The following is a 23,567-nucleotide window of genomic DNA, read 5'->3' as shown; positions in this document are numbered from 1 at the left end:
TGTGCCCTGTTTGACAGCTCTTTTTTTTACCCTCTTTAAGTTAACCAGAACTTGGCTTTGGCCCTTTAAATCCTTTTCCCTATCAACTCAGCAACCACAGAGGCAGTTTATTACTGAAAAGAAATCTAAGAATCAGTTTTGGCCAGCATTGTCTTGGAAAGTTCATTTTATTAACATGGTTTTGGTTTTATTTCAAAAACACTTTGACAAGCACTGACATTTTTGGAACCAGTAAAGCACAAGAGACATACTCCTAAAGGCCCAAGCTTTGCATTTTTCTGCAGCGAACAATGTGATGTGCTACTATGGTAAATTCAATTCAAGCCACTGACTGAAAGGAAATAAGTACTGAGTGTTGTCTTTTTTCCTTCATTTTCTAAAATACGTTTTGTGTGAATGCTAGTGCTTGTGGGATGTACTTGCTTAACTACTCTTCACTTATTTCCTTTTTACCTATAGTACAGGTGACACGTATCAATGCTGGCAACATAAACTTTTCTCACAAGCCTGCTTTTATTGCTCGACTTTGACCTAAAGTAACTACATGTTGACTTTTTGCTGAGATTTGCCAGCAAGGGTCCCAGTTGTGTGTTTTATATTAATGTCCATCAACTGAGAGTTGGACTAATATAATCTAATTAATTTACAACGAAATACTGGGAAATATCTGAACACCTTCTTTTCCTTTTTCTTTCTTTCTTTTTTTTTTTTTTAAGGCAAGCTGAAAGAGAAATTCTGTTCTCTGAGCCACATAAAAGACCCTTGTTCTGATACTCTGCATTCACTGGAGCTCCACACATGGTGGGAAGAATGGAAGGGCAGACTAGAGGTAAGTCATGTGCTGGCGTAAGCAGACTTGAATGCTAGATTTCTTCAGTGGTAAGTTGATTGTATTTGGTATAAGTGTCCCTGGGGCTGTGCCATCATCCATTCTGTCCCTTTGAAAATTACATTGAGTAAATGAGAGGCAATGTAAGCATCTCCATTTCAGAGACTGTAGTGTGGTATATATATGTGTTGCTGCTTCACATCATAACACTGGGTTTTGTTAGAAACTTGTTTTGCTCTCTGGAATTTTCAATTGCAAAAATGGACAAATGCTTTGCTTCAAGTTCCCTATGCAAGTCTACAGTGCGCTACTGTCCACTTCTTGCTTTCAGAGAGAAGAATGCAGCAGTATGTTGGTCTGGAAAGAGTGGCTGATTTTTTAGTTAGCAAGAAACATATGCTGCAGATGTTTCAAAAATCTGGCTTTTAAGATACCTTTGATATCTAGTATGTCAAGCTGTTAGTTTTGACTCATTCTCCCTTTAATAGGATAGGTTATGTGTATCCTATATGTTGCTGTGATAGATTCCTGGGAGCTGAAGTGAACTGGCATACCTGACCCAGGAGTTTGTGATTTTTAGTGCTATGAATATTTATTTAAAGTAGAAACTGTTTCTTAAGTTTGTAGTATATTTTTCTCATCTCAACATTATTTCAGAGTGACTGCATAAATTGTATGACCTGTTTCTCCAGTTGCATAACAAGATTATACAGGCCTTTCACTACAAGAATGGAAAAGAACTAGTTAGGTTCTTACTCAGTTTTGTTTTGATTTGTGGGGGTTTTTTTAGGTTGGAGCGTTCTCGTTGGTACCATTTATTTCTTTTTTTGCAAATGTGGAGTTCTCAGAAGCTGACGTTCTGAAGTGTTACAATTTGGGATTGCCAAGAATATTTGCGATAACTGGCCAGATGTCTCTAAACTGAGTGTAATGAACACACACACACACACTTTTCTTGAAGAGGTGGAACAAGCAAGGTGTGCATATGATGCATGACAGAAGGATGCTCTAGCTGCGTAGTATTATGAAAGGCATAGCTGCTAGCATGCTTCTCAAATCTTAAGTGGAAAGTGTCTTACCTCCCAGGAACTCCATATTATTTTTGAGTGCCCTCATGTTGAACTCAGTGTAGTTGTTGATGAGACCCTATAAAGAATGATGTCCACATACGTGCACAGACACCACAGTCATCAGTTTACCGCATGCACACAGCACTGGGAATAGAACTTAAGACCTTCGCCTCCGCAAACACAGCTGCTCATCTGGCTGTGGGCTTTGTAGCCAGCAGAGGGAACTGATAAACGCTCTCATAGGGCTGCTTTATATATTTTTTTCTAACCAAGAGAGGGCACTGATTCTCACTCCCTTTTGAAAACCCCTCAACAGTTTCACCTGCCATTCAAGAAGCAACAGACTTACATTCATCTTGCTTTTGCTATAAAATATGGACTTGCATGAGGAAGTTTTAATCATCAAAAGATGTCCCTAGACTGCATAGTGGTATTAATCCCCTGGAGTGCAATTATGAGACATTAAATTCATTACACATCAAGACAATTACAGAAACACATCCAACATTTCAGGAGTACAGGGAGACCAAGCACAATTGTTTACTGATGTGTACAGAGAATAGGCACAGTTATTGCACAAGACCCACAAAAGGCTTCAGAACCAGGACTCTTCATTATCTTTTTAAACACACATAACTCCACAACTTTTGCTGAAGGAGAATTACGTTAGCACAAAAGAATAGATCTCACTTTCTGGAGGGAAAGCCACAAAAAAGGCAACATCACTTAAACAAAACTCTAGAAGGTGTAAGTGGCAAAAGTAAGAAACTTTTATACAGTTAAATACAGATATTTGTTGTTTTTAATCAGACAGAACAAGCCACATCTAATGTTTTTGTCTTTTCTTGTGCCTCACTACAATAACTCCATTGAACCACTGCTCTTTTAGAAATATGACATTAGTGAAAATTATCTCCTTGTAGAAGGAAAGAACCCAGGGCTTAGAATAATTGGAAGGCCAAAAAAGTAATGGAAAATATAGGGATATATTTAAGCTTCAGGGATAAAACTTAATCTTTTCTCCCCTGAGATATATAGCAAGACAGAGTAAGTGGGCAGAAAATTCTGCCTTGTAAATGTGCCTATGGATGTATGAAAATTGTCCTACCTTCTACGGCAGGTGGTGACATGACCAGTAATGGTTCTTTTTCTAGTCCTTATCACTCCTGCTACTCCTCCAGTTACCTCTCACACATTCACTATTTTATCTACAAGCAATGCATGCTTAGTGGTAATTTTCAATTTAAAAGAATAAGAGACAAGGCCTCCATTGCTAGGGCAATTACTCTAGAAATCAAGTGTTGGAATGTGCTAATTTTTCTTTTTTTTTTAAATGCAGTATTTGCAAGGCCACAGGAGCAATTAGGAGTCTGTACCCTCGTAAATTAGCTCTAGGGTTAAAAACTAAAGGGATAGGGCAAAGCTGGTGGGGTTGGGGGGGGGGGGTGTTGTTCATTTGTTTGTTTTAATGGATGTGAAATTATATCCTATACGTTTATAGAGGTGGCACATGATAGCAAATGTAGAAAAGAAAGGAAGAATATATTCTACATGCCATACAAGATCCAGGTGAATAATTTTGCTTAAGTACCATGTGCTTCTCTTTGAGCTCTTTACTGCTACTGAGTTACCAAGACTGACTTCTTATAGTTAGATGTTGCCCATCATTTTTGGTCCATGGCAGTGGATCTCGGCTTGTTCATCCTGCCAAGAGTGGGTTGGTCTCTAGCCACAGAGGGTAAGAAAGAGGTGGTCTTTTGGTTATTTATTTATTTATTTACCCCCTCCAAGAATGATTTGCAAATCCCGTAAAGGGATTTGTAAAGGGTTTCACAGGAAGTTCAAAAGTGTTAGGAGTAAATTACCTCTCTCAAGGTTTGTCACTGGAATTCTCCCTGCTGTTCAGCCCAAAAGAGTCATGCAAAGACAGATCAGCTGCAAAGGGGTGGAATTCATAAGGCTGAGTACAAAATGAAGAATGGGATTAAAGTGCTGTACTGGAACCCAGGAGAGCTAAATCTGACTCTACCATGACTCTACCATGTAAGCAAAACAGTCCATGTATTTAGTATCAGCATGGCCAGAGGAAAACATATCTCTGCCTCTCAGAGAGGTGGGTGAAAATAAATTCATGAAGATCAGAATGTCTCACAAGCAGTCATAGCTGCAGGCCTATGCATAAATAAGCAGACAGTGATATGTTTATCCTGTGTTTCTAGTGCATCTGTATCTAGTGTAACACTTTTGACAGCAGTGGGAATTACACTAGTGGCTTAAGTGGGCATTAGTGCCCTAAATGAACACCTAAAAAACCTTAGCACAACCACCAGGAGAAATAGCTGAGCATGCCTGCTTAACACTTAACTGGTCTGTGGCTGAAAAATTACTATAGTCTCTTCACCTTTATTCTGTTATTTTAAAATGTTATGGTCATTACTCAAAAAATCTGAATTCGTCGTTCTCCCACTGATTCACTTTTTTTTTAATTGTGGTTGTAGCGCTATTTTAAAATGACAGTATTTTTATCTTAATATTAGTATGCTTTGATCTTATAAAAAGGAGTTTCAGATCAGCACAGAAGTCAATAAATGCATTCCTAGACATCTAAGTTCTCTTGGAGACCTGCTGGGTGCAGTTTCCCTTCATCCCCTGCTGCAAAGTGATGCTAAGCTGAATTACCTACTCAGCCTAAGAGAGAAATTGCTCAGAGGAGATTCTGATCTAAATTAGACGCATTCCTTTGAATAGAGTTTTCTTAATATGTCCTGCAATCCATTTTTCAAATGCCAAAACATTGCATTTCACAGCAGGCTTTAATAAAAGGTATTTTACTGTGTACAAATTTCCTGTGGCAAATGCACTTAAAAATTTTTTTTTCTTGAAAATTGTTCTGTTAGAAATTTTGATTTATCTGATAGAGTAAAATTCTGTGTGAATAGTGAGGCTTTACTGCCAGATTGTAGACCTAAATTCTGTATGCATTACACTTAAAATCACATATCTGTGTTTTACAAGAGGGGTGTTTTTGGAGAGGGAAGGGAGGTTTGCTATAAAAATCTGATGTTAACTAAGGAATAAAATTTTGTAGCTCAGAGAGAGAATGCCAGTTATGATGAAAACCATTGGGCTCTATTCCTGTCTTCTATGGGCAATTTATATGGATTACCTGGATGCAAAAATAGTTCTACTGTAAGCCTGCTATAGAAAGCACTGTACTTTGTTTTTGAATACTTCCATTTGTTTGTTTTGGGGGTTTTTGTTTGGTTTTTGGGTTTTTGTTTGGGTTTTTTTTTTTTTTTTTTAAAGATACTTATGTAATCTTCCAGGCAAATAGCTGAAGGCAGTGTTTTCTTTTCCCCATTAGTTACGATAGATAACATATAAAATACAGAAAAAAATCTTAGATACAGTATGCAGGAAAGGGCACTTTGAGCAGAGTTCTGCAGTTGTTATACAGTACTATAGCTTAAAATGTTTCAACTAATGTGAGTACAGCTATATGTGGACATAATTCTTTTTTAGAAAAGACTTTTTATTTGGGGAAGGAACAAAAAAGAGTCAATTTAGAGAACTGTTTGGCTATCAAGAAGAAAATATCACTCTCTAACTGCAGGATGTATTACATAGAGTAGAAGCAAAAAATTTACAGACAGCATTCACTGCTTGCTTTTGGTAGTTCATGCTTTCCCTCCTCTCTAAGCACTGGAGAGAGGCATTCTAGGATTAGGATTTCTATGATGGAATTTCTTCAAACAGGTGACTTTGTGTTGGAAGTGCACTGACTTGCACAACATGAGAAACTGGTACTAGTCACTAACAGATTCATCTCTGTGAGGATGGATAGATGAATAGAAGGGAGTGCAGATATAGTTTTCAAACCACTTTTTCATGTTTCAACTGTTCAGTAGCTGTCTCCGAAGCACTTAACTATTCCTTCCTCTAGTATTAGAAATGCCTATGTAGGCAAACTGTAGATAAAATATAATACAAAGCTGATCTAGAAATTTCATAGACACACAAGGTCTGTTGTTCCAAGAAACAGAACTTTGCTTGTGAAATGTGTATTTTAAGCATATTTGGTACCAGATAGTGAATTCCATCAGCATTATTACTGTGCTTCTGTGAGGGCTTAAGTTCCATCACACTTTTTTTAAAGGCAGTGAATCCTGTGAAGATGTACTTCAGTCCCAAGATCGGCTCAATCTGGCTAGTCAATAATAATAACAGTAATAAAAAACAATTCCTTCCTTAAATTACCACTAAGCTGTTTGGTTTTTTTTTTTCCTCAACCAGAATTTAAGGAAGCTTTAGAGTGTAGTTTTTTTGATAACTTTGGACTGAGAGGGAGACTACTAAGAGGGATAATAAATTGTTAGAATTGGTCTGGGTATACACTAATCTCTTCAAAATAAATCAGAAAGGGAGAGAAGAACTTTTCCCAGCCACACACTGTTTCCCAGCAAGATCTGTTGTTATTTCATTGCTAGAACAACAGACTGTTACTAACTTAAATGTCAGATGACACTACATCCGAAAAAAAAAAGGGGGGGGGGGGGGGGAAGCCAGCACCACCCAGCAAGGCAGTGCTAGAGTTCACATTAAGACTTCCTCACAATAGCTGGTTAGAACAGAAACCTGAAGTAGCAGTAAGCTTACCTTGAGTATACAAGATCCAAGGAGAGAAGATCACTGGCTCAGAACAGTGGAGGACTGAGAAAGTGCTCTGATCTGCTGCTGGTAGCATGCACTTGGCTTTTATGTGCAGGTGGGAGGAGCTGCTCCCTACGGTAGGTGGGCAGAGAGGATAGCAGGCAGACAGCCTTCAGAAGGCATTGTAGGGTAGGTTTTTGCTCTTTGGGGACAGAGAGAGGCAGAAAAAGCAAACTGGGTGGCATTTACAGGAGGAATAGTGTTGGATATATTTGTTGTTGTTTTTTCTTTAAATATTTAATTAAGTAAAGATTTTCTACTCTGTTTCTCTGAATCTTTGAATTATTCCAGTTACAGTTATAATGCTACTAGGTCTCACTTTGTCTTTTGGAAGGATTTTTACAGCAGTGAGGTAATAATGCAAAGTAGTTATCGGAAAGGCTGGTGTTTCTCTTTCTAAGAAGTGATAGCTATGAAGCAGCAGCCCCTTGATCCTTGAAGTTGTCTGTTTACTCAGGGATTGAACTTCCTTTATATTCCAAATATCTACTAGATCTCAGCTCCGGAATCCTCCTAAGTTTCTGTTGTGCTGAACTACCCAGCTTTTCCTTGACGCAGCTGTAACATGTTCCATCTACACACAAACTGAGCAGTTTTATTGTTCCCTGTGTCTGAGTTCTAAACAATTTTCCCAACTGGTATTCTCAAAAGGCAAATGTAGCCAAAAAGACAAACCAGTAGGAATACGCATTCCTGGTGGTTTCTGTGTAAAATTATTCATTGTTCATTTTAACTCATTCATTGCTTTCAGGGCACAGAAGAGCGGATGGCACAGTGTCCAGACACTGGCTCCTGCAGGTGAAACAGGCAGTTGTACCCATCTGGAATACACTAATTCCGTATTTGCACATGTCCCTGCATGAGGCATCTGGGCCTGTATTATTTACCATAATACATGAGTAAAACCTGTGTCATATTGGAACATTAGTGAGTGGAGAAAGCCAGAAAGATAGAACAGAAAGGGGAGGACAGTGGTGTGAAATCAAGGGAGAGGCTAGAGGAGGTGCATCCTGATTTAAAATCCAGGGAGGACTTGGCAGAAAAATGAATAAGAACCTGAGTTCACAGAGTTGAGATAAGCAAGTTTGTAGTGAAGGTGATGCTGATGAGATATGATATATACTGCTTCTTGCACTAAAGGGCCAAACTGGTCAGTGGATAAGGAGGTATGAGATGCTTATAGAACCTGGGAACTTCCGTCAATATCCTGAATTTGCTCTCAGTGTTAGACTTTTGTGTCTGTATTTTGAGATCTGAATATATATATGCTATGATCAGTGTAAATAGGTCTCAAGTCCTAAGATGATTATGTTGGGAGTGCTTATTAAGTCTTATGATGGACTCAGAGTAACATTCACTTCCTTATCTTTCTTCTCCTTTCCTCTTGACTATAATGATCATTTTGGGAAAAAAAAAAAGTAGTACTGAGTGAGTTGATCAGAACATACTTAGTTGCATGCAACTTTATTTGTTTCTGTCTTTTTAGAAAAAGGCTTACAAATCAAGCACCCATCAACTTGGATGTCAGTGTTATATGGCAGAAGTAGCTGCATAACCCTGGTGCCTCTGTGAGATTTAGAACTGTCAAGCTGAAAAGGACTGGTTAAATTGCTAATATATCTTGCTAAGGTATCAGGTTGCTGTTGGATAGGGCAATTTTTACATTATTGCAACTAATTGCGAAAAAAAGTCATGTTATTTCATTATTTTGTCAGTTCTGTAGCACTCAATATATTTTTACAGTTCTCATTAAGAAATAAGTTTCTGCTCTGAAGAGATTGCAGTGTGCTTTTAGGAAGGCTACATGAAGTAATGGTAACATGGGAATAGGGAAAGCAAAGGTACAAGTTGCTGCAATAAGTTTATGTAATTAGTTCACTTACGGCACCTTCTAATGGTTCAATTGATTAAATGATGTACATAAACTGGAATTCTACTCAGAATTAACATCTAAACAAGATGGTTTTGTACTTGGAGAAATCTAGGTCAAGATTTTCAGAAATTAGAGGGTAAATAGGTACCCATATCCTTATCTGATGGTTAAACTGTTCTTACTGTCTCAAAATTGCTGAGCTTTCTGTAGGTCCCTTTTTAAAATCAGTGGAGACTTCTATAAACTCAGTACCTTCTAAAGATCAGGCTCTTTTTTCCTTGGGAACAAAAGTTTAAATGTAGAGGACTAGCTAGCTTTTTTTTTTTTAAGCTCTTAACCCTAAACTTCAGGTGCTAAGCGCCACTTCACTCCTCAGAAGTGAGTCAGCACTCAAGCCAGCTCAGTGAAACTCCTCCATACTCTGTTGGTTGTGTGCACTGATCTTGTGTGCTACTGTACTGCAGACTCAAAGGTAGCCTTACCTTTTTACACTTCTAGAAGAGAAGAATTAAAGATGTTTTTCTTTAGTTCTTTCCTTCTCGAAATCTTAAAGTACTTTATAAGTGTTAAACAAACCTACCAACACAAAAATAGATAAAAAGTATTAGACCTATATTAAAGCACCACCATGATGCAATATATGGAAGATTAACTGATGAGACTACAACATTAGGCACAGACCTGTGATTTTCTAGTTACTACATTGCTTACCTTCCCTAATGTGATTTTTAGTAGGTGAAAAATTTACAGAAATGTCCATGGGAAATTTGATTTAGGTCATCACAATATTGACTGGATTTCAGGGCACACTGCCAGGCTGGACAGTAAATTCAATGTGGACACATGGCAGAAAAGGGTTGTTGTGTTCCTATGACTAGGAGTGATGTCCAACCTTTCAGTCTCCTTCTGCCTTTTACAAATAAAGTTATTCTTTCAAGAGACACTTAAGTGCTCTAGCCCTCTTGCTCTGTTCTTGCCCCAAAATGTCCAGATTGGTTTGCAGTGAGCTCCAAGAACTGTTTGAGGCAGCCTGTGCTTTCCAAAATCTATGTCAGGTATTTGCTTTACTTGATGGTAGGGCTACACCTGTAGTGCAGAATAGAACTGTTAGTAAAGGAATCAACTTCATGAAAGTACCTTAGACTTGGATAAATCATTTTAGCACACTTTTGGGAACCATGCACATTTGCTATTCAGTGAGTCTTCTATTAAATTAAATTTGTTCCAGCATACAAAGTTTATAGCGAAGAACAATTATTAACAGAGGTGGCATCATCCTTAAAACACAGGTTAAAACTATAGCCATGCAAATGACAGACATTTCACTCTAGGTCTTTTAAAAGGAGATATGCCAAGATTCCTGCATTTGTTCCATAAAGGAATTAAGTGATTACTCTCAGTTCACTCTGAATGTAACTGAGCTAAAATAATGTGGCTGAATGTATTGGGGGTGGATGCAGAACGAATCACCCTGAATAGATTGGGAGGTTGAACCTTTGCAAATAAATCACAATTTATGTAGCATCACAGCAACAGCTCAGGTAGGTGGCTACTTGCTCTTTGGTGGTATTATCAAAGGAGGACGGTCCCCAAACAGTTAGATAGCATGGTGATGGCAGAAGATTAGCTATCAAGATTGAGATGTCAACATTTTTTTAAACACAAACCAGTCAGAATTAGAGGGAGACCTCCTAATGTAAAGTGGGATAATACAGGTAATAGTACCTTATACCTTATACCTTATAAGTATAATAGTACCTTTTACCTTATAAGGTAAAAGTTAACTCTTCCAAATTTCAGCTATAATTTTAAAAATGCCATAATTGAAGAAAGAGGAAGATATTTCAGAGTTTTGTTGTGACATTTGTTGATAAAAAAATATCCTGAACAGCCTGCAGGTAAATTTCTGTTAAGCTACACAACCCTCATGCAAATATGTTCTTCTTTTCATCTTATCTTACCGTAGGACCAAAGACAAGAACAATTTCTCCATTTGACCAGTAGTATATTTTATTAACCCATGGTTTCAGGCAACATTCTGTCTTCTGTCATGTTTCCCATCATTGGAAATTTTATCCAAAGTCTTTCCAGCAAATTTGCCTTTTAAAGAATTAAATGTGACAGTGTTGCAGTTTTTATAGAGCATTGTTGGGTTTTTTTTACAGTAAAGACTCAGAAACCTAGAGAGGAGAGTAAGGGGAGAGAGTGAACAGTTTTCAAAGTACCAGCTCAATTAAATTTGTTTTCTCTGCATGATACTGAGAATCTGTCTGATTTGCGTCCATAGATTAGGTCCAGTCAGACAGTCCAGCTGCAAACCCACTGTATACCAATCCAATGCAGGATACAAAATCAGGATACATTTTGAAAGTGCAGATCTTGCATTCCAGATAAGTATACACCAAGGCTTGAATGTGCTTGTGGAGGGAGCACATTTAAAAGATACATGCCTACCTCAAGCAATGTTTCCTCCTGTATGGCAAGGTTCATTCTTTAGCACATAACCTGATAGAGGCAGAATTGAAAAAAAAAAAACTGAAAAGAATTGATACAGAACATACTGTAGCCATAACTAATGCCATTTTGTGTGTGTCTTGGCTGCGCTGATTCTGTTTAGTGTTGTGTCCACCAATGAAAGGGGAATGCAGTCCAAAGCTGCTAGTATTAGATCAATCAGTCCAGCCTACGATTGCATCATTTATCTCCTATATTTACTGAATTACTGTATCTGTGTGTCGGCTCTGGAACTTCCACTGGGATTCACTAGCTGATGTTGATGCTTACCATATCAAACCAGAAAAAAGATACATACTTTAACAGAGTGACTCTTGGCAGTGCTAACTTAAAGACTGGCTGTTTCTCTAGAAGGTATATGATGTAGCGTAAGCCAAATTGAACATACAAAGGCTGGGAACTCACTGGCTGGGGAAACAGTTCTGCTAAAAACAATGGGAGAGTCTTGCTAGACAGCAAACTGAACGTGAGCTGGTAGTAGGCTATGGCAGCAAAGAAGGACAACAGTATCTTGGACTGTAATAAGAGCAGCACAGCCAGTAGCTTGGGGAAAATGATTATCCCCCTCTACTCGGCACTTACTAGGCCATATTTAGAAGACTATGTCCAATGTTGAGCTTCCCAGTGCAAGAAAGGTATCAATGAACTGGAGCGAGTTCAGTGGAGGGCCACCGGGATCACCTTCAGGGCTGCAGCATTTGCACTTTGAGGGGAGGCTGCAGGAACCAGGCTTGTTCAGCCTGGACAACAGTTGGTTTGGGGGGGATCTAACAAACAGCAGCCTCCTGTACCTATGAGGAGGTGGAGCCAGACTCTTCACAGTGGTGGTAGGACAACAGACCTAAGTTTAAAGAAGGGAGGTTGTGTCTGGATAGAAGGAAAAAGTTTTTCCCTGCAAGAGTAATCAGGCAGTGGAGCTGGTTGTCTGGTGAGGCTGTGCAGGCTCCATCCTTGGACGCTTTCAGGAACCAGGTGGATAAAGCCCTGAGCAGCCTGTTCTGACCTCATGGCTGATCCTCATTCATGCAGGGAATTGTTTTGATTAGAGATCTTATGAGGTCCCTAATTATCCTGTGGTCCTATGTTATTGTACAAAAATATTGAGTAAGTTTTCTCTCAGGTGATAAGAGTTCAGATGAGCTGGGTTTCAGTTTATCTGCATTTAGGAGATTGGGGCATTGGCCCAGGGGATGAGCAATGTTGGTACACTGTCCCTGTATTCAAATCTAGTGTTTGTGCGTTTCTGAAAAATAACCAAGATAACACATGGAAGTCTTAACTTTTAATGTATGATTGAGGATTAACTAAGACTTGTCTTCAGTTCCACCAGAACGTGCTTGGTGGCAGTATTATGTATTCTCTGTGTGTGTTTTGAGTGTTTTTCTTCTAAGTAAGTTTCCTGAAAGTTTATTTAATGAAGCCAAGTGGCACACATATCAGCTGTAATATATTTTCTTTTAAATCTCTCTGCCAAAAGATTATATTGTGTGAGTTTTTTTTATTTTAGAAAGATATTTTGTGCTCTGTTTCAAATGAAATTTAGCATCTTTGGGAAAATATATTTCTGAACAAAGGAAATATTCGGCCCAGTGACACTAAAGTTGAAAAGGGAGTGAAACAGAATTTGAATTAAAATGTTCATGTTTTCTAATCCATCTCTACCACACAGGTCTTGTGCCTTATTTCACAGATATTGCTCACTTTGCAACTACACAATTAATCAGTTTTGAAATAATACACATTTTTTGCCACCTTACTTACATAATTAATAAATTCTTCCCCCTTCTGCACAAAGAAGTCATATAGAGACAGAAAATTAGATTGTTTCTCTTCATTAATGTTCAAACTGCCTAGTATTATGAGAAAGTAACTTGTAATTCATGAGAAAACCATAAGAATTTGATCCCAAACATCATAAACTTTTTTCTTCAGGACTGGGAAAAAAGTAGTTTTATTGCATATTTGGTCATTGGCAAAATTATTTTTAAAGTCTAATGACTGAGATTTTTTTTGAAACTCAAAATGGGCATAAAATGTTCTGGAAAAAGACATGTGGAAACTTTGCAGGGAACACCTGAAACACATCTTGTAGTAACAACCCACATTTTCTTCAAATTGCATCAGATTTTAGTGTTGGGGGAGACACAGTATTATTTATCCTAACTCCTGAGAATACGGGGTAAAGGAAGCAGGCCAGCTTCTGCTCTCAGTTGTACCATGGCAAAACAGGAGTGAGCACAGACGTGATTGGCAATGCTCACACAAATTTCAGTGGAGCTGCATTTCAATCCTTGTGTCTTTTTCAGTCTTCTTACTTTGCTGTAATAGATCAGAGCATGGCCTATCACCTCAATGCCATTTGCAAGTGTTTCATCGATTCCATTATTTTTATCAATATTTATTAAGTTTTAATCGGTCTTACTTTTATTGATTTTCATTCACAGTTCAATGTTTCCGTTACTGTCTTCTAGTGTAGACGTTAAACCATGCTAACTTGTTCCCAAGAACCATAGGCTAAGTTCAAGTAAGTTAAGAACTACCACAGTTATTTCATAGACTTCTTTGGTTTTCTTTCCTTTTTTTTTCTTTTTTCTTTTTTTTTTTTTTTTTCCAAAGTACTTTAATGAGCTTCTAAAAGAGCAGTCAACTCTGGAAACAAGTCCTCTGAGTTTGCATGAGCATGATGATTAAGATGACATTTGAGTGCTCTGTCCAGCTTGTGTCTCTGATCTTTCATAGAAAACCACTGAAATCATTACTACCGGGCAGCAGCTAGAACAAAAGAAGTTCTGGTATGGATGAAAAGTTTTTCTGACATTGCTGGTGAACAGATAAAGCGCTCAAGTAAATTTTAGCAGTGTTAAGCTTTTTCAAAGTATTGGTTTATTATCAAGTAAGAAATTTGCTTGCCACCCATGTTCACCAGGAGGACAAAAGGAATACAAACTGAGTGCTTCATGACACATCAGCATTTCTGCATGCATTCCCAAATTGATACTTTGATCTTTTTTTTTTCAGTGGGGTTTCATCCACAAAAAGCTCTCTTCTTGTGAACATTCAAAACATTACCTTGAAAGAATGTATAGAAAATGATCATTTCTATGTATTATATTCTGGACAAAGGCCTTTTCTTAACTGTAGAAATTCAGTTAAGACAACTCTTTGAAGTTTATAATAATTTCTTTGGTTTTATTAACTTGTCTCATTTTGCATAATGGATACATTCTCAGGGTGTCCCCTTGTTCATGTTAAAACCAGAGGAGTTAGATCAATTTTTTTTTAATTCAATCCAGAGCTTTAGGTAGCCTTCATTAATGCACTGTAATGCATTCAGTAATGCTAGAGAAACCAATGACAAGAGAGTAAGTTCACCACTTACTTAGCCAAGACCTTTTGCATTTAAGATGATAACGGTAAGCTTGTTTTTCACTTGTGTTTGTCTTTTGGAGAGACTTCAGTGGCAACCTACCAACCAACCTGCAGAAAGGATTTTGCTGTTTTCCTCATCTCTGATCCCCTTTTGGACTAGATATTAAAAGGAGCTTTTGTAAAAGAAAATAATATTGCATCTGATTAATCAGAGAATTGTTCTCCTAGTGCAGACCAGTTATATTAGTGTCAGTGGGATGAAGTGTCAGTGGGAACTCGCACCTCGAGTACTGTGTTCAGTTTTGGGCCCTTCACTACAGGAAAGACATTGAGGTGCTGGAGCGTGTCCAGAGAAAGGCAACCAAGCTGGTGAGGGGCCTGGAGCACAAGTCTTATGAGGAGCGGCTGAGGGAGCTGGGGCCGTTCAGTTTAGAGAAGAGGAAGCTGAGGGGAGACCTTATCGCTCTCTACAACTACCTGAAAGGGGGTTGTAGTGAGGTGGGTGCTGGTCTCTTCTGTCAGGTGGCTGGAGATAGGATGAGAGGAAATGGCCTCAAGTTGCAGCAAGGGAGGTTTAGTTGGATATTAGGAAAAATTTCTTTACTGAGAGGGTTGTCAGACATTGGAATAGGCTGCCCAGGGAAGTGGTTGAGTCACCATCCCTGGAGGTATTCAAAAAGCGCGTAGACAAGGCACTTCAGAACATGGTTTAGTGGGCATGGTTGATGGTTGGACTCAATGATCTTGAAGGTCTTTTCCAACCTAAATGATTCTATGATTCTATGAACTGTCCTACCTTTGTAATAGCAGTGCGCTTGCACTGCCAGAGAGGGAGAGTAGTGCATCTAATACAGACCCTATATTCTCCTATGGGAGTTGTGTAGACTTACGCTGTAAGTCACTAATCTAACAATGTGGCTTTCTTGCACTAGAATACTTTTAGACTGTTTATCCAACTGCTTATAGTCCCATTTCCATGTCAGAACCCATTGTGACTAATTTTTAAAATTACAGAGAACTTGTCATTGTTTTATTTCTGTGAGTGCTCAGTTCAGGGTTGTTGATTTTAGAAAAGCACAAGAACTCTAGCTAGGATGTGTCATTCACGCAGTTGCAACAAAAAATGGCAGGCTGAACTACTGAAGCTTCAGCTCTCAGCATAGCATGTTATGTGAAAGCCTTTCTGCTGCATCCAAATGCAAAGGCACTTCATATCTTAAAGCATTTATTTCTATTCATGTTGGACTGGATGGAGTGTCCAAGTGTTACATTTTCTCATACAGTTCAATGTTTGTATGTTACTGTTAGCATTTGAATAAGCACTGAGCCAAAATCATTTTGTCCCACAGACCTCAGACAAAGTTTATGTGAATTAAAGAAGCTTTTTATTTGTTCAGTTTTGGTTGGGTTTTTGTGTGTTGTGTTTTGTTTAGTTTTTCTAAATGAATGGAATCAGCTCTCTGTACCTCCATGAGGCTTAGCAGCAATTCTAGAGCAATTCTTCCCAGAAGTCTTTAGAAATGAACTATCGGACGTACACAGTTGACTATGGAAGGAAGTAGGCAAGTCAACTGTGGTTTGGCAACTCCTATCTGCATGTTCTTACCATGCAGCAAATGTGAGGTAACTCTGAATAGAGAACCATTCAGGGAAGAGGAATTTGGTGTAAAATGCTGACAAACTTGTTATCCTGCATTTGTGTGTCTGTGCCATTATTTATCACAATTTTGCCAGATAAATCTTATCTAACCATTCCAGAGAAATTCTGGGGGTAAGTCCTTGTTCAGTTTTTGGTTTGGATAGTCAGCTGAAGTCAGAGATACTTATTTGTACCATCTGATTCAGGAAAAATAGGAATAGCTTTCTCACAGGATTCTCTGTACTTTTCTGGTGGCAGAGGAAATGCCATGACTGCAGCTTTTCTCAGGCTTTTATGATGTGTGGTTTTGGATGAGGAGGACATTGTCACATGTACTTAGTTAATGATTTGGAACCATCAGCTGGTTTTGTCCATAATTTTTCCTGAAGAACATTTTCATATTAAATTCTTTGCTTAGTCTTATGGAAGTGAGAAAATCGTGACAGAGTAGTCATATGCTGAGCTGTTCTGATGCTTGCATCTCAGAAGGTAAGCTGCACTGCTGGAAGACTATACAGACATTGTCATTCTGTTTCCATGCTGGTTGAATTAGGATATATTTTCAAATTACAGTCAGGTTGTCTGAAGGAAATGAAATTTTTTAGTGTTTCTGTAATTATGGTAAACAAAGAAAGAAATGAAACTGGGACGAAGTTGCAGGAAACTTGAAGGCTAGGTAATGCACTTTTTTCTAAAAAAGAAGAGAGTTTAGATTTTGCACAATTCGCTTAAGGTTGTTTTAAAATTTGTTCCAGTTTTTTTGTATTATTACACTTTCTATTCCGGTTCTTGCCCTCAAACTCATTTCCTCTGCCCAGCAGAAACATTTTATTTTTTTATCCCTCTATACTGCAGGTGGTGAAGTAGTACAGTAACAGCAATCATCACTGTGTGGTAACAGTTAGCAAAAAAGTGATTTTATTTTGTTTTATCATGGTGTTCAGTTCAAGGCCTCATTGTGATAAGGACCAGTTTCCATCAAGCCTTTCCAACCATGTCTCTGTAGGCCAACTTTATGATTCTGGAACAGCAAATTTCAGGGTGAAGTTCACAAGAGCTAAAGAAGTGGCCTTGATCAAAGCTTTTGACTATGGAATAATCTAGAGAGAGACAAGACAGAGCCAACGTCAGATTGCACTCCAGAAATTGGCTAATCCTATTATTTTTCTCATAACTCTTTTAAAAGTTCACAGCTTTCCAAGATGACAACTTGAGAATTCAAATATGGCTGTACTTCAGAGATGGCTGACTTTTATCAATTTTATTCTTTTTAGAGAGTACCTTTTTTTTTTGGTAAATAAGGTCTCTGCAATGGGCCTTAGCCCGGATGCTGAAGTTGCTAAATGTTTTGTAAACTTTGCTAACCAATTCATGGCCCTCTCACATTAAAAAAACCCAACAAACTAGTAAAAGGGCAAATCTTGGAGTGGCAGTGTACAGTACCAATGTATTCTCTGCAAGTAAAACTGATCCAGTCAGAATTGCTATATAATATTTGGATTCTGTAGTAATTCTGTCAAAAAACCCTGACATCAATATATCTATAAAATGTTTCTTGTCAGTCAAAACAGAAGTCCTCCTGTGCAAATCTGAGCTCATGTTACTTCAGCGTATTTTTTACCAGACTTGTGAGAAGCAGGAAATAGGAGGGTCCTCAAGAGATTTTTTTTTTTTTCCCCTTGTTTGACTGAACTTTGGATCTTTAGGAAAGCGAACAGTGTATCCCAAGTGTAGCTGACTACTGGAGGTACTTCCAGCATACATATTTATTTACTTAAAAACGAGAGTTGGGAACCAGTCACGATCTGTAGATTGGTTAGTAAGTGAAATGGAAATGCAGTTATATTTAAACGTGTCATTTTAAAATATATGCACTGCGAACACTGGCTAGAGAAGGACGATCAAGGGCGTTTACTAAACATAAACCTTTAACTTCCTCAGTCCTCCCAAATAACATTTCATGGCATAATATTTTCCACGTTCCTAAAGACAATTGAGAATAAATTATAATGTCTATGAGGAAAGAATCTGTGACTTTTATAAGAACAAGTATGAGTTTTTGAGTGTTGTTTCCATGTAATTATTTGATTTAGCATTGGGGGCTGTGTGTGTGTTTTTTTATGTATGCATATACATGTGTAGCTGTCCTATACTGGGTTGATGCAGAATGGCTTAATAGTGAGTCATTAGAGGGGTGGCTCCTAGCTCATAATTTACTTCCCAAAGTATTAAACACCCTGCTATTCTTTAGGTGGAACATTTGAATTTTTGCTCAACAACTTCCAATGAAACTGGCATTGACTGATATGTGCACAGTAGTGAAATGGGTTCAGTGCATTCCTTTTGATCAATTATTCATTAATTGTCATTCAGTTGGTGCTTAACAATACAGGTTGAATAAAATAAAAGCATAGATTATGGGTATTCAGAGAAAGAAAAGAGGAAGAGGAAAACAAGTCAAAATTCGGACCAACAGAGTTTGCTATCATATAAATTTTTTATTTGCAAAAGGATGTCAGCTAGTCTGTTTGTTTACATTATAACATTTGTACAGCCAACTTTAAAAACTTATGTGCTGCACTGGGAGTTATCCAGACAGTGTGAGAATCAGTATCAAACACTTTAAATGACTGATCACGTGCTTTGAACAGCAAGTATTTAAGGCCATTGTGACTATGAAAAATTCGTGTGCTGTCCATAAAGTGGAATATGCTCACATAAAAAGTTACTTAAATAATTTTGAATGCTGAAAGTCTGTTCAGTGGTTGATTCTGAACTATAAGAGGCTAAGTTATTCCCACGAACTGTCCAGCCACTCTCAGTATTTATTTTAACTTCTGAATCATTCAGGATTACTGTTTCCAGGTTTTCCCACGTATTCAATCCTTATGTTTCAGATTATTTCCTCCCCTAGTACTAGCTTGCATTAATTTTGTTAAAAAGTATATGGTTATTTTCTGCTGATGTTTCCAGTCTGCCATGTCTATATATTTCTCATTCCTTGTTGATAGAGCTGTTAATAGTTATGTGTTGCTTGGAAAAAGAAAATGTATGCTGAAGATCTTTTCCAAATTATATCTTAAGATATTTCAGAAACATTGGTCCACTTAAAATTACCTTTCAGTGTCACAGAAATCAGCTAAATCCCAGAAAACTGGGAAACCAAAAGAATATTGTTTCAATTTCTAAATGACTCTCCCCTACCTTTCAGTTTCCTTCCTCTTCCTGAAACAATTTCACCCCCTCCCCCAAATCTGATTAATATCCCTGGTAAATTAATAGAATAGAAATTATGAGAGAAAAATACTAGACTTCTAGATAATAAGTTTGATGCTAATGATGGCACATTGCTACTTTTAATAAGAGAAGAAAGCAGGCTTGATGTATGAGTCCTGTGTCTTAACTAATGTGAAGACTTCCAGTAGATGAATCGGATACTGCAAAACTAGGAGTTTCATGTATGACGTTAATCCCTGAATTTTGAGGAATCCATGTGTAAAATGTGAATTCAGGATCAGTATCAGAAGGTAGTAAACAATTAAAGAAAAAAAATCACTGCATTTGTTTCTAAAACGTCTGATACTCTCTCATTTTGTAGAATAAAGTAAATGATAAACTGCCGCAGCTCAGAGTTACTGTGTGCATGTGTGTGACTGCTTGTAGAGATCTCTTAGTAGAACAATGTAAGTTAGACAGTTTTTTTGTTTAGTTGATCTATCAGGTGGTTTTCTGTTGCTTGCCCAGTAGCAAGGTAATCACAAGGGAAACATTTTTGAAAAAGTAAAACTTGTTGCACCTTTATTTATGTCATACACTTAGACATGACTCTGGAGTATGCATCTCAATCCATGTTCAAACTTAAAGCATTTGAAAGTATATTTGAAGTTTCAATTGTATCTGCAATTCCATTTTCTATTGACTTATAACTGATTCTTTGCCATTTTATTAGGGAGAGGTGGTACATACTCACAAGAAAACAGCTAGCAAATGAAATTAGTGTAAATACGGTTAAATAAGCAATGAAGAATCGCTGAGAAGAGAGATTTGAGCTGCACGTGTTTTTCTGTTTTCTCTCTATGGTGGTAGGGAAAGTGTTGTTCTATGCGGCAGGGGCTCAGAAGAATCACCATGGGCTAAGGGAGACATGCAGGCCATACAGAGGGGGCTGCATGTCAGGTTCTGTGAGATTGAACCTGTTCCATCACAACCAGAAGGTGCCTCTGCAAAGGGAATAAAGGTAGGCAAAGGGGAGAACATTGCATGCTGTAGGCTTTTCAGGACCACCAATGGGCAAAGTACAAATCTAGCTTATTACTGACCATATGATGGAGACCGTAACTGAAAGTCACAGTTCTAGATAGTTTAAAGGGCTAGAAGGGCACTTATTTCTTCAACAATTCTTCCCAGAGTGGAAGAATTTTTGATACAAAATACAGGGAGAGGAAGATGGGGCATAAGCAAACATAGAGAAACAGAAGCAACGTTAAGTCTAGAATGTGTAGTTAAGAGAGAACTGAATAAATGTTAGGAAAAAGGCTGGTAATTCCAATGGTCTGTCCATCTATTTTTTTTTTTCTTGTTCTTTCTCTATCTTCCTCTGTCCTTCTCTCTCTTCCCCCCCCATTGTCGTTGCTGTCATTTTGTCTCTCACACGCATCACAAAGATAGCTTGTGCTACCTGAGAACACAAACAAAATGTTGCATTTGCCATTACAACACAACTTACTTTCCAATATTCTAAGAATGATCCCTTGCCAGTGACTGCAGTGCATGTTCAAAAGTTCTTGTTGTTTTTTTGCATTGTGTTTGAATTAGTTTTCAACAACAGTGGAGTACAATCTGAACTAACTTCCTAAAATGTCTGAAATAGTGGTTAAATGGGGGAAAAGCGGGGGGGAGGGAAATGTCTTTAAAAAGCACTGTGGAGATGTAGGCCAGATCTGCTCATACATGCCCCAGTGTACAAAGGGGCTTTAGCTGCTGTGGAGACCTCCCAAATACCTTACTGGACTACCTGCTCAGTCTGTCAATGAGCAAAACATCTGGGATCAAGGGGCTTGCTGGCTTTTTTTATGTGGACTCAGTGCTTGCTTATCAGAATCTGGTGATTTTTGTCCAATTATTTTCAAGACCTAAATTGGACAGTAAGATGTTTTTTTGCCATTCTTGTTCTTAACTGATCCCAAGTATGGTGATTGCAGTATGGCTATCTTCCTGAAGCTTGCTCTCATAACTTTCTCATATGTTTTTCCATGCTGTGCACAGTCTTCCTACCTGATGAGCCATTTTTAAACTCTTTCTTGAAAGTCAAGTTTTGATTGCACCTCTTAGAGACTTGAGTCTAATTCTGTAATGCCACCTGTTGCTTAGAGTCCCACTTGTCCCCCTAAGTAAAAAAAAACCTGTGAGGAAGCATTTCTATTGTTATGACTGGCAGAACTTTAACAGTTTTTTCCAGATAACTTCTAGCAAATTATGCATGTATTTCTGAAACAGATTTTGGTTTTCCCAAATGCTTTTAACTTTCCTTGATTTCTGTCAAAGCCACCCAAAGAATTTGAATTTGAACAACAGCTATGCCTCCCAGTTCTTGTGTGGAAGAGACAATGAAGAGCAGTCATAATTTCCCCTGTAACAGTCACGATTTTATGGACTGCTACCATACACTCTCTCGGCTGTCTTTTTTCTAGACAAAATCTGTGGGCCTTACTCAATACCCACTTCTGTCTGGGTGAAATACCCTGGTCTGTGAACCAAAGCGCAGGGCACCTGATTGCATCCATAATTGCAGGCTTGTGAAATGGCCTGCACCATGTATTCTGATTTCAACCTGAAGTTTACGTTTGTACACGGTGACGTGTATAGAGGCCTGATTAAGGTAGGGTACTAGCTGACAAAACAAGCACTAAATCAATTAATTAATCCAGATATAATTTTGTATGTTACTGAAAAGGCTCTTAGGGAAAAAACTCTGTGCAGGACAGTCATTCCTGACCATCAGGCAGTCAGAAAGAATAGTACACTGGAAAGTTTATTTTAAAAACGAACATACACAAAAATACCCACATGCAAACACTTAGTGTAAGAAAAGCCCTAGCGATAATCTTAAAAATGTGTTTTTGGAATTGTTACAGTAATGAAAATGTCACTGAAACTATAGTTGAACCAATGAGCATTTATGAGAGAGAAAATTACTTGGGCTTCTCTCCATTTGGGGCATTTGCAGAGCTTCTATCACAGCTGTAGTGCAGTTACACCTAGACATGGATGCTCACTGTTGAGTCTGAACCACAAAATTGAGCATGTAAGGGAATGATATTTAGGGGCAAAATAATATTGTTAGTTAGGGGGATGATGTAATATTGTTGGCACAGTTGCAAAATAAACAGTGCTTTATACTTCTCTGAGTGTACCCTGGCTTCTCACTGAGCCTTGCTCTGACAGAACCATGTGTCCCAGTTGCTGGGGGACTGGGGATAACAGGGCAGCCTTTCCCTTCTTGTTTCCCAGCTGTATTGGCTCGTTCAGTTTGGCACCTGTGAGCCACTTCACTGTGGGAGGATGTAAGCCTGTAACTAGGGAACCACCTCAGGGGACTTAGAAATGGTCTTTGTTTTATCCTTTTGCCATGTGTAGGAAAAAAGGTAGAAAGAGTAAGATGCTTGTATGCCAGTGCCTATCTTGTACCTTCAGCTTTTCTTGCCTGCACTGTAAATCCCTTTGATGTCAGAGATTATGATGTTGGACATGCTCTTCCTGTCTATTTAATCTCTGAAATCCTGATTCCCTCATCTATGCTGAACGGCAATTTCCTAGCCCCTGTACAAATTGCTGTAAATGGCTAGAGGGAAAAGATGACTTTTCCCTTGTGTCTAAATGCCAGAGGTGCCGCCAAGAGGTGTCAAGATGATCCTTCTTGCAGAAAGACTTATTAGCCACTCAGTGTCTTTTATGTAAGAAATGCAAATATTCTGCACTTTTCTTCCTTGTTGGTCTAAAATAGCCTACAAAGGAAGATTTTCCAGGCACAGTGTTTATAAAACCCTGGAGAGGATTGAGTAGCACTTAAATCTTTAGATGGTTCTTGAAAGCTGATATCTTGCACAGCCAAAGTAAATTTGAATTACGCTGTATGTGACTGTAGCTGAAACTCTATGCTACATGTGCTAGGGGCAAAGATGTGATATAAGGCCTGTGTGTTTAGTCTGGGGAATTGCAAATACTTTTCAGGGACACGTGATTCCTCTCACCCCCTTTTTTTTAAATGGGTTGGACAGATTGTGGAACTTCTTTCTCTTTTGTGATAGAATTGCAATATAGTGATGGATGTGGAAGACATCTTTCTCTGGGCAGTTTCTGTCATCTTGATAGCTGGATATTAATGCAGGTTGTTCCCATGCATAGTAAACCCTCTGTGAATGAAAACATCTGTGAAGTTAATACCAAATTATATATACAGGAGTGACATGGTAGGTGCTAAGCTCTCCATGATGGATAAATTGTAGTCTGGATTGTTTGGTAATTACCTCCAAAGGTGCTTTGTCTTATGAGAGAAAATCCTGT

General features: G+C 38.2%; 2 protein-coding genes across 9 annotated transcripts in view; one reads left to right on the top strand and one right to left on the bottom strand.

Moving 5' to 3' along the window:
* The window catches only part of COL8A1 (collagen type VIII alpha 1 chain), a 94,171-nt gene extending 87,493 nt beyond the window's left edge, over positions 1-6,678 (bottom strand). For 3 of the 8 annotated variants that reach the window (XM_069785695.1, XM_069785698.1, XM_069785700.1), the window contains exons 1-2: positions 6,556-6,678; positions 3,765-3,859 (exon numbers count right to left, since the gene is read on the bottom strand). The gene's annotated coding sequence lies outside the window, so the exon portion shown is untranslated. The remainder of the gene's footprint in view (positions 1-3,764; positions 3,860-6,555) is intronic. The other 5 variants (XM_069785696.1, XM_069785694.1, XM_069785699.1 and 2 more) reach the window with 3 other exon arrangements.
* DCBLD2 (discoidin, CUB and LCCL domain containing 2) overlaps positions 736-23,567 on the top strand; it is a 252,071-nt gene continuing 229,239 nt past the window's right edge. Inside the window, exon 1 of the mRNA XM_069785704.1 lies at positions 736-829. The gene's annotated coding sequence lies outside the window, so the exon portion shown is untranslated. The remainder of the gene's footprint in view (positions 830-23,567) is intronic.

The sequence above is a fragment of the Haliaeetus albicilla genome, chromosome 6 (genome assembly GCF_947461875.1).
Source record: "Haliaeetus albicilla chromosome 6, bHalAlb1.1, whole genome shotgun sequence".
Lineage (NCBI taxonomy): Eukaryota > Metazoa > Chordata > Aves > Accipitriformes > Accipitridae > Haliaeetus > Haliaeetus albicilla.
This window is presented reverse-complemented; position numbering and strand designations above follow the sequence as displayed.